The 16,046-nt window shown below is 44.5% G+C and overlaps 1 non-coding gene across 1 annotated transcript; it reads right to left on the bottom strand.

The window, feature by feature from the left end:
- Window positions 1–480: 480 nt before the first annotated feature.
- On the bottom strand, window positions 481–587 carry LOC136152558 (U6 spliceosomal RNA). Its single transcript, XR_010660234.1, has one exon. It is a non-coding gene; the product is annotated as a U6 spliceosomal RNA (small nuclear RNA).
- Between the last annotated feature and the right edge of the window lie 15,459 nt (window positions 588–16,046).

Below are 16,046 nucleotides of genomic sequence, written 5' to 3'. Positions count from 1 at the left end.
ACCCCCACCTCCCTCTCCATCCGATCCCTCTGGGTCTTCCCAGTGCACCGGGCCCAAGCACTTGTCTCATGCATCCAACCTGGGCTGGTGATCTGTTTCACCCTTGATAATATACATGTTTCGACGCTGTTCTCTCAAGACATCCCACTCTCCCCTTCTCCCACAGAGTCCAAAAGTCTGTTCTGTACATCTGCGTCTCTTTTTCTGTTTTGCATATAGGGTTATCGTTACCATCTTTCTAAATTCCATATATATGCATTAGTATACTGTATTGGTGTTTATCTTTCTGGCTTACTTCACTCTGCATAATGGGTTCCAGTTTCATCCATCTCATTAGAACTGATTCAAATGAATTCTTTTTAATGACTGAGTAATATTCCATGGTGTACAGGTACCACAGCTTCATTATCCGTTTGTCTGCTGATGGGCATCTGGGTTGCTTCCATGTCCTGGCTATTATAAACAGTGCTGCAATGAACAAAAAATATGGAACGCTTCACGAATTTGCATGTGATCCTTGCGCAGGGGCCATGCTAATCTTCTCTGTATCATTCCAATTCTAGTATATGTGCTGCCAAAGCGAGCACCACTGTTCAGCTTTATAAGGAAGAACATTGGTCCAATGTAAGGTCCCCAAAGCCAAGAGAAAACTTTAAGGAAGGTGATAGACATCATACTCAACCCAATCACCAAGCATCAACCTTGGCAATCCAGCTGGATCCTGTCCTGATTATCCACTGGAAAAAGTAGGCAAAATAGAATTCTTTGTTGGGTTGAACCAGATGACACCTTAAATTCCTTTTCGACTGAGAATCATCTGTGATTCACTCAATCCTTGTAATTGCTGTTGTGTTGTTCAGTCACCAAATCAAGTCCTACTCTTTGCAAGCCCATGGACTGCAGCACACCTGGCTCCTCTGTCCTCTACTATCTCCTGGAGTTTGATCAAATTCATGTCCATTGAGTAGGTGATGCTATCTAACCATCTCATCCTCTGCCACCCCCTTCTCCTTTTGCCTTCAGTCTTTCCCAGCATCAGGATCTTTCCCAATGAGTTAGCTCTTCACATCAGGTGGTCAAAGTATTGGCACTTTAGCTCCAGTATCAGTCCTTCCAATGAATATTCAGGGTTGATTTTCTTTAGGATTGACTAGTTTGATCTCCTTGCAATTCAAAGGACTCTCAATCCTTGTAATATCTGCCCCTTAATAAACCCTGGGGGCCAGGAATATTAATGCATTGACACACCCAACCCTCCCAAAAACCCAGTGAGGTGGTTTTTATTAACATCTTTTTCAGAAACAGGGAGAGAAACTTGCCAGGATGCCAGAGCTGGTTGGAGAAGAGAAAGGATTTAAATGTAGGTCTGTCTCACCCCAAAGCTGATACTCTTCCTATCCATCCCTTTGCCTCTGGCATTTAGTCAGCTTATGCAGCCTGCTGCCTCTCAAAAGGAAGTAAAAGATACAGACAGCTGGGGCCCAGGTGAGACCCCACCCAGAAAAATGGGCACTTCGGGAGCAAAGCTGCCATTCCATGGGCCTTGTAATTGGCAGCCACCAACGGTTAACCACAGGGCTGTCTCCCCTGTAGAAAGAGGCTCCCTTTGTCCACACAGCCCTACGCCCAAACAATAGCTTTATCACCCAGGAGACCACAGAACAAAGGGAGGGAGGTAGATATGGACAGAACAGGGTATAAATAAGATGCTGTATGGGCAGAGAGAGAGAAAAAAAAATGATTTAAAGACAGAACACACCAGGATATTTGACATGCAGGCTTTTAAATTATGCCTACCCTCGTTATGTGTAGAGCATACACAAATGAGCCTGTATTTTCAACTACGTCACATGCCTTGCTTTGCAACCAAAAACAATATTTGTGCTTCGTGTGCTGCACTGTGGCGTTTTATGCACAGAATCACCTGGCTCAGGTCCTCTACCCTAGATGCAAATTAATGCTTTTGTTGGGGAGGGGTGGGAGGGACGGGGGAGGGGGTGGGGTGGGGGTGGGGGCGTGTTCTGGAAGCCACACTGGCTCGCTGACATTGCTGGGCATGATGGATGCTGCCAGCACTGTTGCTTAGCAACCCAGTACCCTTCAAGAAAATCCAGCGGTCTCACTGGCTCGAAGAAGCAAGCAGGGTTGGTTCAGCATAGCAGCGGACATGGAAAGATAATAATGGCTCTGTTCCAGTTATTAATAATCATTGTTTCTGATTTCCTGTGTAGGTCAACATACCTGAGGACACGTAGAGCCCTGCACTAGACTGGAGCTGAAAGCAGCCCAGGGTTTTTCAATGACTTCCAAATCGGCTTCAGAGAGTAGTGGAATTTTACTGGCTGGTCCCATGATGCTCCCTCAATCCTGGTCTTTTCCACAACATAAAGGCAGATCTCCACGCCGTGACTCACCAGCATACCTCCAGATAGTTATTTGTCAGCCCTGTCATGAGTCATGTTTTCTTCAGCTTTCTTTTTTTCTCAAAACTGAAACACTTGACATTTTAGAATGGGGCTGGGGGAAGGTTTCGATTTTTTTTTTTTTTTCCTGTAAGTCAGTCTGTGGCTTTGTGTGCAAGTGTGGGGGGGTGAAGGACAAGGTGAGTAATGGCTGCAAGAACAGGTAAACAGGAGTGAGGTTCTCCACAGCACCTGGAAAGCCTCCGAAGGAAGGATGCTGTCATCTGTATCATGGAGGACGGAATGCCCCTGGGCTGTATTCTAGCAGTAATGGTACCCTGGGCGGCAGCCTGCCCTCCACCCCTTCCTTTCCAGGAGCAGACTGCTCCCTGCATCCCAGACAAAGAGGACGGCTTCACTTAGTGCAGCGTAGATGACAGCATCACTCTAAGGCTGTTAGAAAAATCCTGCCCGAGTTCTAAGGAACTCAGGAAATTGAGGTTTTTCCGATGAAAAAGGCAAAGCTCAACTGCCACCTAGAAATTGTGCTGGACGGAACAGACAGAACTCCAGGGTTCTCGTTCTGACATTCACTGGAAATGGGATGAATTTCCATTTATTTTGCATGGCCCAGCACAAGTTTCTTCTCCTCTGTAAAGCCCTCAACCTCGTAGATTTATTCACTTAGCACACTCCCCAAGTGTGACCACCTCAAGATCAGGCAGTATTTTGTATGTATCATGTCAGTCCAGCTCCATATCAAGATGTATACAAGGTGTTCAGTGCATGCTTCTTGTTTGGAGGATAGATAACAAAAGAATTAATTAACCAGTTCAATAACTAAATCCAGTTAACCTCTGGCAACCTTTATTTGTTCCCATGCTTAACAATACACAGTCTACTCACAGAAAAGAAATAATGGTCTAGGAGTAGCAAATGGAAGCATTTTGAACATTACATAACACCATGTTATTACAAAGCATCATTAAAAAAAAAAAAAGATGATCAAAAGAGTCCCCAGAGGTAGGAATCAGGTTCAATTCTGTACCTGATCGCTAGAAGTAGGGAAGGAGAAAGTTCAAGTTAATACAAATACTTCTCCTATCAGGTTGGGGTAATGCCTGAAATTTCCAAAGCATTTTCTTCTTTGGGTTAAGACATTGCAGATTCTTGTTTAAAACATAAATGCTGGACTTTCCTAGCAGTCCAGTGGTTAGGATCCACTGCAGGGGGCACAGGTTCGATCCCTGGTCAGGGAACTAAGATTTCACATGCCATGTGGCCAAAGAAAGAGGAAATTCTCTCTTACAGAAATCACACATTAATCCATTATTAGCCTCAAGCATCGTAGTGATACATATTAAATCCACTTGCAGAGAGTAAAGGGCATGAGACAGGAAATTAGATTTTACTCTTCATTATGAAAATATTCAAACATACAAAACTAGAGGCAACAGTATAAGAAGTCCTTTTTGTGTTCATCAGTCAACTTTAACAACTGTCATCCTAAAACTGAGTTTGTTTCATTCATCTACTGCCCAAATTGAATTATTTAGAAGAAAATCCAAAACCTCCCAGTAGCTCATTTATACATATTTCAGTATATAACTCTAAATATAAGCACTCCTTTCAACATAACCACAAAATCAGTATTATACCCAAGGTAATAAAAATAATAATTCCTTGTGTGTCTATGTGTGTACTCAGCTGTGTCCAACTCTTTTGCAACCCCATGGACTATAGCCCACCAGGCTCCTCTGTCCATGGGATTATCCTGGCATGAATACTGGAGTGGGTTGCCATTTCATCCTTTAGGGAATCTTCCTGATGCAAGGACTGAACTTGTGTCTCCTGCATCTCCTTCAGGCAGATTTTTTACCACTGAGCCACCTGGTAAGCCCTAATAATTCCCTAATATCATCAAATATCTGGTGAGTAATCAGTGCTCAGAAGTTTCCCTAATAGAACAGTTCAGTAAAAGTAACACTACATTCAGAACATGGCAGGGACTGAAACTAGGGCTGGTCTCACCCATGGGGAGAAGACATGAATTTCATTAGTTTCACTGAGTTGTTTTGTTTTTCAGTTTCACAATTGCCAAGAGCAATCTACACATGAGGAAAGACATGAATATGTAAACCAAAATATGAATTACTCTCCCTACAGGCCAATGGCATTCACCAGCTGTTATAAAAATAATAGTTAAGTTTCCCTAACCTGGCAGTAGTGGAACTTAATTACTTAATCCTCTTGTCAGCTTCACCTGATCATAGGTAACTCAGAGGTACTTCTTGAGCCTCAGTTTCCTTGTACAATGGCGGTAATAGTCAGACCTACCCCAGAGGACTCTTAAGAGCATTAAAGAACATAATGTATGTAAGGCACTTAGGAAAGCTCTTGGCACAGTAAACCTGTAATGAACATGAACCATTGTGTTGTTATTTCCCAGTCTCCTTGGAAACCAAAGCTTGGGCAAGCTGATACTTGATGAAGAATATTCTAATAGCCTTCTCTTGGCGGCCTTGTCTGCTTGACAAAATACTGCACCTGAAATATTTTAAGCTAGTGTTCCTCAAAGTGTGCTTTTTTCAGACCACCTGCATCTAAATCACTCTGAACAAGTATTTAAAATGTGGATCACTATGCCCAGAGGATGAGATGGCTGGACGGCATCACCCACTCAGTGGACATGAGGTTGAGCAAACTCTGGGAGATAGTAAAGGACAGGGGAGCCTGGCATGCTGCAGTCCTTGGGATCGCAAAGAGTTGGACATGACTTAGTGACTGAACAACAAGACCCTAGGCAATTCTTAAGAGCACTAAAGTCTGAGAGGGTCTGCTTTCAATTTATGGCTTCCCAGGTGGCGCTAGCTTGAGTCTTTGTAGAATGACTTTTCTAACCAGAGAGGAAGCGGGGTGTCTGAAAGAACATGGGAGTAGCAGAAGGGACCTGAGACCAATGGAACTTGCCATATCTCCCTAATGAAGCCACAGAGGGAGCCAAATGGGACCTGGAAAATGGGAAAATATTTTCCATTAACCAACTGATGTATGATGTTACTCACTTGTATTTTTATCCCAATTCCAAGAATCTAAATATAGAATTCCCATTTGGTGCTTCCAAAAGAAGACCATGTGGCCTAATGATGTTTGTGACAAAGGACATCGTTCATGAGCGTCTCATCCATTCATTCATTAACAAATATTTGTTAAGTGTCAATTATTTGCCAGGGGCTGCGCTGGCATAAATCAGTAAAAAAAAGAAAAAGAAAAAAGAAAAAGCAGTAACATGCCCTGCCTTCTTGAGCACATAGAGGGCTCCAAAGTAACCAAGGACAGAGAAGGGACAAGGAGAAACTTGAAGCTCACAAGAGCTTAGAGCTAGGAAAGGACCTTAATGGACACAGTTCCTTCATTGAACTGGTAAGAAGACAAAGACTCGAAAAGATGGCAGAGTCCCGTGTCACCAGGAGAGGTGGGGGCTACAGAGGCACTCATTCCTCAGTTCGTAGAACTCTTTCTACCCTGTCTGTTTCACGCCTTCCTGCACCAAGAAAAGCAAAGGAGCAAAACAAATATTGAGTTGCCTTTTCTCCATGTCATTAAAGTGAGTCATTTGAGTTGAAGGCGACAAAATTCTTCCCACTTAATGCACTTTCAAATGTTCATTTTTCATTCAATTTTAAAACAGCTTACAACACAGCATGCAGAGTGGGATCTCGTTCTTGTAAACAGTCTATCTGTGGTGCATATGTGTGCAGAGAAAAATGGCTATACAAATCAAAGACTATCAATAGATACTCCTCAGGGGCTAGAATTAGGGGTGCTTTTATATTTTCTCCTTTATATTCCTAGTACTTTCTCAGAATTTTCCAAGTCTTCTACAATGAACACAAATTACTTCTGTAATGAATAAAAACATTATTTTAACAATAATATTTGGTTCTGTTTTTAAGTCCCAAGGTGTGCCTTTTGGGGACTAAACTGATTCTCATGAAAGGCTTCCAGAATCTTTTTGTCCAGAAAACAACTAAAAACTAAACTCAGTGTTGGTATCCCAACAAGAGACCAGGCACATATTGGTCACCTACTGACAGAAGTCCTCTGGGCTATTCCTTGGATATGTCTGGGCAAAGATTCAGTGCATGTAGTCTTGAATGCAATCAACCCTTCCACACATATCTCCTGAGCCTTTCCAAGTTCAAAGAACTGCACTGGGCCCTGTGCATAAAATGCATAAGACATTATCCCAGTCTTCAAGAAACTCAGGGTTTAGCTGAGGAATGAAGGCGTAAATGTATACAAAGTTTAGTAACAAAACATGAACAACGAAGCGATATTGGAAAGTACACTGTGTGTGTGTGTTGTTTTTTAACACAAGTTTTTTTTAAGTGTTTTTTTTTTAATTTATTTATTTTTGGCCGTGCTGGGTCTTTGTTGCTGAGTGGTCTTTTCTACAGTTGTGTTTTTTTCTCTAGAGCAGGGGCCGCTCTCTAGTTTCAGAGCAAGGACTTCTCACTGTGGTGGCTTCTCTTGCTGTGGAGCCAGACTCTAGGGCAGAAGCTCAACAGCTGTGGCACGTGGCCTTAGTTGCTCTGCAGCAAGTGGAATCTCCTGGGATCAGGGATCGAACCCAGGTCTCCCGCATTGGCAGGTGGATTCTTTCCCACTGAGCCACCAGGGAAGCCCTACACTGTGTGTGGAACCAAGAGGACAGTTTCTTTCAGAAGCCAAGGGGCAGAGAGGAGATGAAGGACAGTGGGAAGCCGTGGTGGACTTTTAGCAGGGAGGTGGCATAAGATTTGTGTTTCAGGAATACTAAGGTCTGTGCAAGGCACAACCATTTTTGAACAGGGAGACTGAGGAGAGGGAAGAAAACAAAAGCAAAAGCGGCCAAGTGAAAAGAAGGCTGAGTTTGGGGTTTTAGCCTCTAACAAGGCAACCTTGAACGTGTCACTTTACTAGCTTCCTCACCTGCCAAGCAACACAGCAGGACTAAACTCTCCAAGGCCCTTTGCAGCTGTCAACATTCTTTAGTTCCACCATCCAGACAAGAATGATAAAGGCCCAGATGAGGGTGTTTCCGTGGTGAGGGCATGAACAGTTTTACTCCAGCAAATGCCTCGCAAAGGGAGTGGCTAGTTCATTTTCAGCACAGACACCAGGAAAAAAGCCAGATTGGGTTTTTCCCCCTTACCCTTGTTTTTAACCCCTTGGGATGTTTGGCAACAAATCTTCTCTTTCTCCTTTTTTTTTTTTAAAACCTGAGATGTAATTTATATACCATGAAATTCACCATTTATTTTAAAGGATACAATTTAGTGGGCTTTAGTATATTCACAAAGTTGCGTGCAACTATCACTATCTAATTTCCAGAACATTTTCATCACCTGTGAAGAAGATATCCGGAGACTTCCCTGGAGGTCTAGTGGTTAAGAATCCGCCTTGCCATGCAGAAGACGTGGGTTTGCTCCCTGATCAGGGAACTAACAGCCCACAGGCGGCAGGGCAGCTAAGCCCATGTGCCCCACAACTACTGAACCAGCACGCTCTGGAGCCTGAGAGTCACAACTGGAAAGCCAGTTGTGCGCTGCGATGAAAGATCCCCATGACACAGTGTCGTTTGGGTTTCACATTTCACAACAGCAAGACTCCAAGTGCAGCAACTAAGACCCAACACAGCCAAAGAAAGAAGGACTTCCCTGGAGGTCTAGTGGTTAAGACTCTGCGCTGCCATTGCTGGGGGGATGGGTTCGATCCCTGGTCGGGGAACTAAGATCTGCACAGCATGCCTAAAAGGAAAGAAAGAAATCCCATATTCATCAGCAGTCACTCCCCATTTCCTCTACCCCAGACCCTAGCAACCACCAATCTGCCTTCTGTCTCTTCGTGGACATTTCACATAAATGGAATCATACCATCTGTGGCCTTTTGTGTCTGGCTTCTTTCACTCAGCATGCTGCTCTCAAGGCCTGCCCATGTGGTCGCACGTGTCAGTACTTCCTTCCCTTTTTAAGGCTGAATACTATTTTGTTGTCGGGAGAGGCTACACTTCATTTATCTGTTCATCCACTTTTCAGCAGTGGGTTGAAACACTGGGCTGTTTCCACTTTTCAGCAGTGCACTGAATCATATATACCCTTGTTTATCAGAGGTAAAGTTGTCACATAAGCTTCCACTATTTGAATTTTAAAAGAAGTAGAAATTTTGGGTGGACGGAGCACAGTCAATTCTGGATGGAGACAAAACCCACTTCATCTGCGGTAACCACTGCAGACACCACTCTGACAAGCCTTTCCATAGATACTGCAGGGGTAAACAACATATTTGTATCTCCAAAGAGGGTGTGACTTCAAGTGAAAATTTTTCAGCAGCAAAGCCCATTCCATGGATTTAAAAATGCCACAGGATTAGGGGATAATCTTTAGCTTTCATGCTCTGCCAATGAGAAGGCATTGAGTTTGGACCTCCCCAGGCATGATGGAGGCCAAGTACCAGCCTAGGTGTGACCTGCCCTTTGCTCTGTAAACAGCCAATCCAGACCCTTGCCTATTCGAGTTTCAACATAACTTTTCCTTTCCCAGAGTCCAAGTTTCCTCACTGTATCTTTATGAGCTGGAAAAACATGAACTGTCACTGAACCGTCAATGTTCATGTCACATTATAAGACCCAAGATTTCTTTGTCTTTTCCTAGATCAAATTGAAATTTTAAAAGTCCAACAAAACATTTATCAGGTTGGCATGAGACCTCTGAGTTCAGGCCTTCATAAATGGGATGGAGAGGTTGGCGGGGGGCTGGGGGGGGGGGTAGCTGCATGTTTTCTTTCCCTGGTCATTTAATATAATTTTTAAATTATCACATGGACCCCCCCTCCCAAAAAAAAGAATGGATAGTCTTAAGGTTGACAGCTTTATCCTCAAGGAAGAAAACATTTACTGAGCACCTACTTTGTGCCAGGAAGAGTGGTAAGTTCCACAGTCTCTTGTAATCCAGTTGAAAAGAGAAAGCCATTAAAAAATCACCATAATTTTCCAGAGACTGATTGGGGACAGAGAATGGGGAGGTATTACTAATGGGAATGGAGTTTCTTTTCTGACTAGGAAAATGTTCCTAGATCAGATAGTAGTGATAGATGCACAGAAGTAAAGCATCCGCCTGCAATGCAAGAGACTCAGGAGACGCAGGTTTGATCCCTGGGTCTGAAAGATCCCCTGGAGAAGGAAATGGAAACCCACTCCAGTATTCTTGCCTAGAAAATCCCATGGACAGAGGAGCCTGGTGGGCTACAGTTCACAGGGTCGCAAAGAGTCGGACACAACTGAGCATGTGTCTGATCTGTGAATATACTAAAAACCACTCGGGTGTACATTTTAAAAGGGTACATGAATTTTATGGTATTTAAACTACATCTCAATAAAATTTAAAACTGAGATAATAATAATGCTCCACCGTTGTGTTACAAACAGGACTGAAAAAACCATGCCTGGGGGTAGAATAGAACATAGGTTTTCTTCTAAATGTGGGTTTCACTTTGGAGCAAAAACTAGCAAATTTCCCTGCATACTTGTCAACTGCCCAAATTTCCCAAAGCCCTCCCCTTGCTGTTCCCACTCCAGGGGGCTGACCTCCCCCAGTCCCCAGCTTTCCCTGGTTCAGTGGACACCCCTGTCCACAGACTTTGGTGGAAGTTCTCTTAACTGCATTGCCCCCGAGAATGTCTCGAGAGAACGCTGCCTGACTTACAAAGTGATTTGGAAACATGCTGCTGGCTGTGTTTTACGCACTGTATCAAGTGTTTCTAACTTTGTACTGGCTGAGACCATGAAGGGCACAGCTTTCAAAGGTTGAAGTTAATAATTTCACACCAGAAATGATCAACCGGGACCTCGTAGCAGCAGGCTGCCTGAGTCGCGATATTCCTGAGCCCTGGAGGCAGCCTCGCCTCTAGAGGTTACACAGTGGCCACTGGTCGACTTTGAAGTTGGATGATATAGTAGTTGAGCCCAGGGTTTCTTGGAGACAAGCCAACTGACTGGCCACGTAATCACAGGGATGTTAATTAAGCTCTCTAAAACCTCAGTTTCCTCGTCTGTAAAAGGGGGTAGATAACCTATAGGTTTCTGAGAAGACTCAATAAAATGCCTGGGCTTCCCAGGAGGCCTAGTGGTAAAGAACTCGCTTGCCAGTGCAGGAGACAGAAGAGACACTGGTTCGATCCTTGAGTCGGGAAGATCCTCTGGAGGAGGGAATGGCAACCACTCCAGTATTCTTGCCTGGAGAATCCCATGGACGTAGGAGCCTGGTCAGAAAGAGTTAGACACAACTGAAGTGACATCTCACACACACACACACACACACACTAAAATGCTTAGACAAGTGCCTGGTGGGCAGTCACTGATGAAGCGGTGACTGCTATCAGAGCGACTGTCCTTCAGGAAGGCAGATGTTCACCTCATCTGAGGACGCTCAAGGAGGCTGGCAACCTGGCGGGGTATATTCCGACTGTCTTCCCTCCTACACATGTCACATTCTAAAACAAGGCAGCTAAGGAGCATGGGTCCATAGATACCCTGGGGAGCTCGGTCGACATTCCACGATGGAACCAACACACCAGGTTTCCGCATTCACCATCTGGGCTTCCCTGATGGCTCAGTCAGTAAAGAACCTGCCTGCAATGCAGGAGACCCCGGTTCGATTCCTGGGTTGGGAAGATCCCCTGAAGAAGGGAAAGGCTACCCACTCCAGTATCCTGGCCTGGAGAATTCCATGGAACTATATAGTCCATGGGGTCGCAAAGAGTCAGACACGACTGAGCAACTTCCCCTCACTTCACTTAGACTTGAAGCTATTTAAGCTCAAGGGCCCACTCCTCCCAGGTTCTCAAAGGGTGGTACCAGAGAGTCTGTCAGAACCACACAGAGTGTTTGTTTAACAAAGGCTGTTCCCAGGCTCTCCCTTCAACCGTGCCTCCGGGGAGGGAACCGGCCTGACAACAAGCTCTTGCAGCCTCTTCTGCATGCTGGGTTTGAGAATGCTGAGCTTCTGTCATCAAAGTGCCTACAACCATCAATGTTTACCACACAGCAGGTGCTTAAGACATTCTTTCTTAATAAATAGGAAGTGAAAATGTTAGTTGCTCAGTTGTGTCTGACTCTTTGTGACCCCCATAGCCTATAGCCCACCAGGCTCCTCTATCCATGGGATTCTCCAGGCAAGAATATCGGAGTGGGTTGCCATTCCCTTCTCCAGGGGATCTTCCCAACCCACGGATCAGACCCACATCTCCAGCACTCCAGGTAGATTCTTTACCATCTGAGCCACCAGGGAAGCAATAACATTAAATAATATTAACAGAAAAAAGTTAAAGGCTAAGTAGAAATCATGAATGAGTGAATGAATGAGACAGTCATGTGTATCTAGTTTCTTCGCTTCTTCTTACTACATTGTCCCTAATGGGGAAACCACCAACATTTATTGAAGGAATTTTCCCCCAATACAAAAGCAATATATGATTGATGCTTAAAACTTAGAAAATAAGAAAAGCACCAAAGAAAAGACAAACATTGATGACCACCTTGGGTGTATTTGTGTGAGGCTTTTTAAAAATAATTTTATTTAGTTAGTTATTTTTGGCTATACTGGGTCTTCATTGCCATGTGCAAGCTTTCTCTAGTTGCGATGCTCAGGATTCTCATTATGGTGGCTTCTCACCTTGGAGACCACAGGCTCTAGGTAGCTGTGGCATGAGCATAGTTGCCCCACCTCATGTGGGGTCTTCCTGGACCTTGGATCACACTGGTGTCCCTTGCATTGCAAGGCAGACTCTTAACCACTGGACCACCAGGGAAGTCCCTTTCTGGCTTTTTGTATGAGGCATATAAGTGTGTGTTTACCAAAAATATCACCATGTTGTACACTGAATACTCCTTTCAGCCTGTTTTTTTTAACTTAGCAATGCATTATGAATATGTTCTCAGCTCAGGGATTCTTCCCCACCGTAATTTTAAATGGCAGCAAGGTATTCTTTCCAACTGTGGTGTTGGAGAAGATGATTGAGAGTCCTTTGAACTGCAAGGGAATCAAGCCAGTCAGTACTAAAGGAAGTCAACCCTGAATATTCATTGGAAGGACTGATGCTGAAGCTGAAGCTCCAGTACTTTGGCCACCTGATGTGAAGAGCTGACTCACTGGAAAAGACCCTGATGCTGGGAAAGATTGAAGGCAGCAAGAGAAGGGGATGGCAGAGGATGAGATGGTTGGATGGCATCATTGACTCAATGGACTTGAGTTTGCACAAACTCCAGGAGATAGTGAAGGACAGGGAAACCTCGCGTGCTGCAGTCCATGCGACTGCAAAGAGTTGGACACGATTTAGCGACTGAACAATAAAATAATTTTAAATGGCAGCAAGGTATTGTATCTAGACATACTACAGTTTATGTAATCCCTATGTAGTCATTGAACATTCCAGTTCAATAATTAATGTAAAATAAAATGTACATGAATATTCTAATTCACATCTTCAGTAGACATCTGTACTTTTCTAAATTCCACAGCTGATTTCAATCAGCAGCCAGGACTGATGGCTACCGCCATGAAAGGCTATTTCTAGGATGTTCTCTCAGGAAACCTCTGGAGTTGGAACACAAATAAGGAAAATTTCCATGCCTCAAGAATGTCAGCAAACCTGGATTACAAGAACTCCATTAATTCCAGGAGGCATAGCTCTGTCACAGATCACAAGAAGAAAGAACCTTTGTCTTCTTGTCATCATCAAAAGTGGACCAGTTTGACCCAGTGCCACCAAGAGGGTATCAGATTTATTTCTGGTAAACAACCACTTTGAGAACTATACAGAGAAGCTCTGCCAACTGGAATGATTTATTTTTATCATTTCTTTCCCATTAGTTGCCAAGATATGATAGGAGGAGCTTACTGCCCAAGAGGCTCCTAAGAGGAGCTCAGATATAGAAGGGATTCCTACAGATGTAAAGATCTAAAGATTAAAGAAAGCCCAGAGTTTATAAAAATCATGTTGCAATTTAGTTAATTTGATTGTTAGCCCAATACCCATACCAATGTTTTCTCCAATATGTATAACAAAAGTGAAAGTGAAGTCGCTCAGTCGTGTCCAACTCTTTGCGACCCCATGGACTGTAGCCTACCAGGCTCCTCCGTCCATGAGATTTCTCCAGGCAAGAGTACTGGAGTGGGTTGCCATTTCCTTCTCCAGGGGATCTTCCTGACCCAGGGATCAAACCCCGGTCTCCCTCATTGCAGGCAGATAGATGCTTTATCTTCTGAGCCACCAGGGGATCCCCATGTATAACAAAGGGAAGGTCAGTTTTAAAAAGTTAAAACCTGGGAGTTCCTGGGTGGTCTGGGTTCCTGGGAGTTCCTGGGTCAGCGCTTTCATTGCTGTGGGAAGGGTTCAGTTCCTGGTTGGGAAACTGAGATCCAGCAAGCCACACAACATGACCAAAACTCTTTTTAGAAATAAAAACAAAAAGTGAAAAACTGATTCGAAGGGAACTGGCAAGCTCCTTGAAGGCAGAGTCTGTCTTGGTTGCTTCATTCCCTGCAGCATCTATTCATATCTTGATCTCTAACATGCGGCTAATGTCTGTTAGATGAGTTAATGCCCAAAAGAATGAATGAGGGCGTGGTCTTCTTCAAGCCATACAATACTACATATCGGAACTATTCAGTGTTCCCGAAGATTGGCCTTAATCTTCAAAGACCACCCAGCAATAACTCCCCCATGGCTGAAAACTCAAAAAATGCAGTGTTTTTATTTGCCTCACAATTCAAAGGACAGAATCAAAAACCCACACAAATATGTAACCAGCCTCCCCCCAGGAGGTACTGTCAATTGATATAATAATAATAATGCAAGATGCTGCAGATAAGAGTTTATTTGCAGCCTTATGAACTGCAATTCAGGGGGCTACCCCAGCAGCTTAGTAGGAAAGAATCTACCTGGCAATACAGGACACATGGGTTCGATCCCTGGTCCAGGAAGATCCCACGTGCCTCACAGCAACTAACCCCATGCGCCGTAACTGCTAGAGCCTGTGCTCTAGGGCCCGAGAGCCACAACTCCTGAGCCCGCGCGCTACAATCACTAAAGCCTGCTTGCCTTAGAGCCTGTGTTGCCCAATGAGAGAAGCCACTGCAATAAGAAGCCCGTGCACCACAACTAGAGATTGGCCCCCACCTTCTGCAACTAGAGAAAGCCCGTGCAGCAACAGGGAGGACCCAGGACAGCCAAAAACAAAGAAATAAATACTTTCCTTTAAAAAAATAGCTGCAATTCAGGAGTCATGGCTTCAGGTTACTAAGAAAGTGTTCTGGGGAACAGAAAAAAGTTGCCTGGAGAGAATTATGATTGATTCTGATGCAAATCAGGAAAATCTGTCCTTAAGGAATCAGTCTGTTTTATGGTAGGGGTCTGACAGGGCTCCCTTGGTGGCTCAGATGGTAAAGAATCTGCCTGCGATGCAGGAGACCTGGGTTCGATCCCTGGGTGGGGAAGATCCCCTGGAGGAGGGCATGGAAACCCACTCTAGCTCTTGCCTGGAGAATCCCCATGGGCAGAGGAGCCTGACGGGCTACAGTCCACGGGGTCGCAGAGAGTCAGACACGACTGAGTGACTATGCCCAGCATAGGGGTCTGATAAGTTGACAGGCTGCCGTGAGCTTCGGGCAGATGTTCCTGATGACCTGCTTAAGACAAAGGTCAGATTCCATCCAGGATGAGACGTCCATAGGTCACCCTCTGCGGTGGCCTCCCATTCCATTTCAAACAGCTCTCTTAGCAATACCAACTCCATTTTGATCTTCCTTTCCCAGTACTCAATTAATCAAATGAAAAGTCTCGGTATTCCTTATCACTTTTGGGGCACAAGGGCCATCTGCAAGGTCACACTAATTCATTTGCTACAGAGACAGTGGCAGGAGGAGAAAAAGCCTCCTTTATTCTCAAGTCACGTCATCCATGCCGTTCCCAGGCGCTCAGCTCCACAAGACTGCCTGCAGCCACTGGGCTGACCCCTGTTCTTCATCTTCCTTCACGAAAGTGCATGGCCCCAAACAGAGCTCCAGCCCGACTTACCAGGAACCTCAAGGCAAGCATTCCTCCCTGTGCGCTTCTTTACTGATAAAAACAACAGAGTGGTTGGTTTGCCACCAGGGTTCATCACCACTTTCTTGGGCGGTGCATCCCACTGTGGGATCCAGGATAACCCCATCTCTCTACTGGGCATCCTGAAATCTGACTACATTACCCACGGACCCATGTTCTGGGAGGGCTTCTCCTCCTATCTGCATACATTTCATTCCCTGATTTTATTTTTCCTTTTACTATGTTTATTTTTCATTTTATGATCACTGTGTTAATCGTTCAGTCATGTCTGACTCTTTGCGACCCCATGGACTGTAGCTCGCCAGGTACCTCTGTCCGTGGAATTCTGTAGGCAAGAATATTGGAGTGGGTTGTCATTTCCTTCTCCAGGGGATCTTCCCGATCCAGGAATCGAACCTGAGTCTCCTGCATTGCAGGCAGATTCTTTACCATCTGAGCTACAAGTAATTGTGGGGAAAAAAATATGTATATATATAATCTTTTTCTTTATCATATAAT

The sequence above is a fragment of the Muntiacus reevesi genome, chromosome 21, assembly GCF_963930625.1.
Source record: "Muntiacus reevesi chromosome 21, mMunRee1.1, whole genome shotgun sequence".
Taxonomy (NCBI): Eukaryota; Metazoa; Chordata; class Mammalia; order Artiodactyla; family Cervidae; genus Muntiacus; species Muntiacus reevesi.
This window is presented reverse-complemented; position numbering and strand designations above follow the sequence as displayed.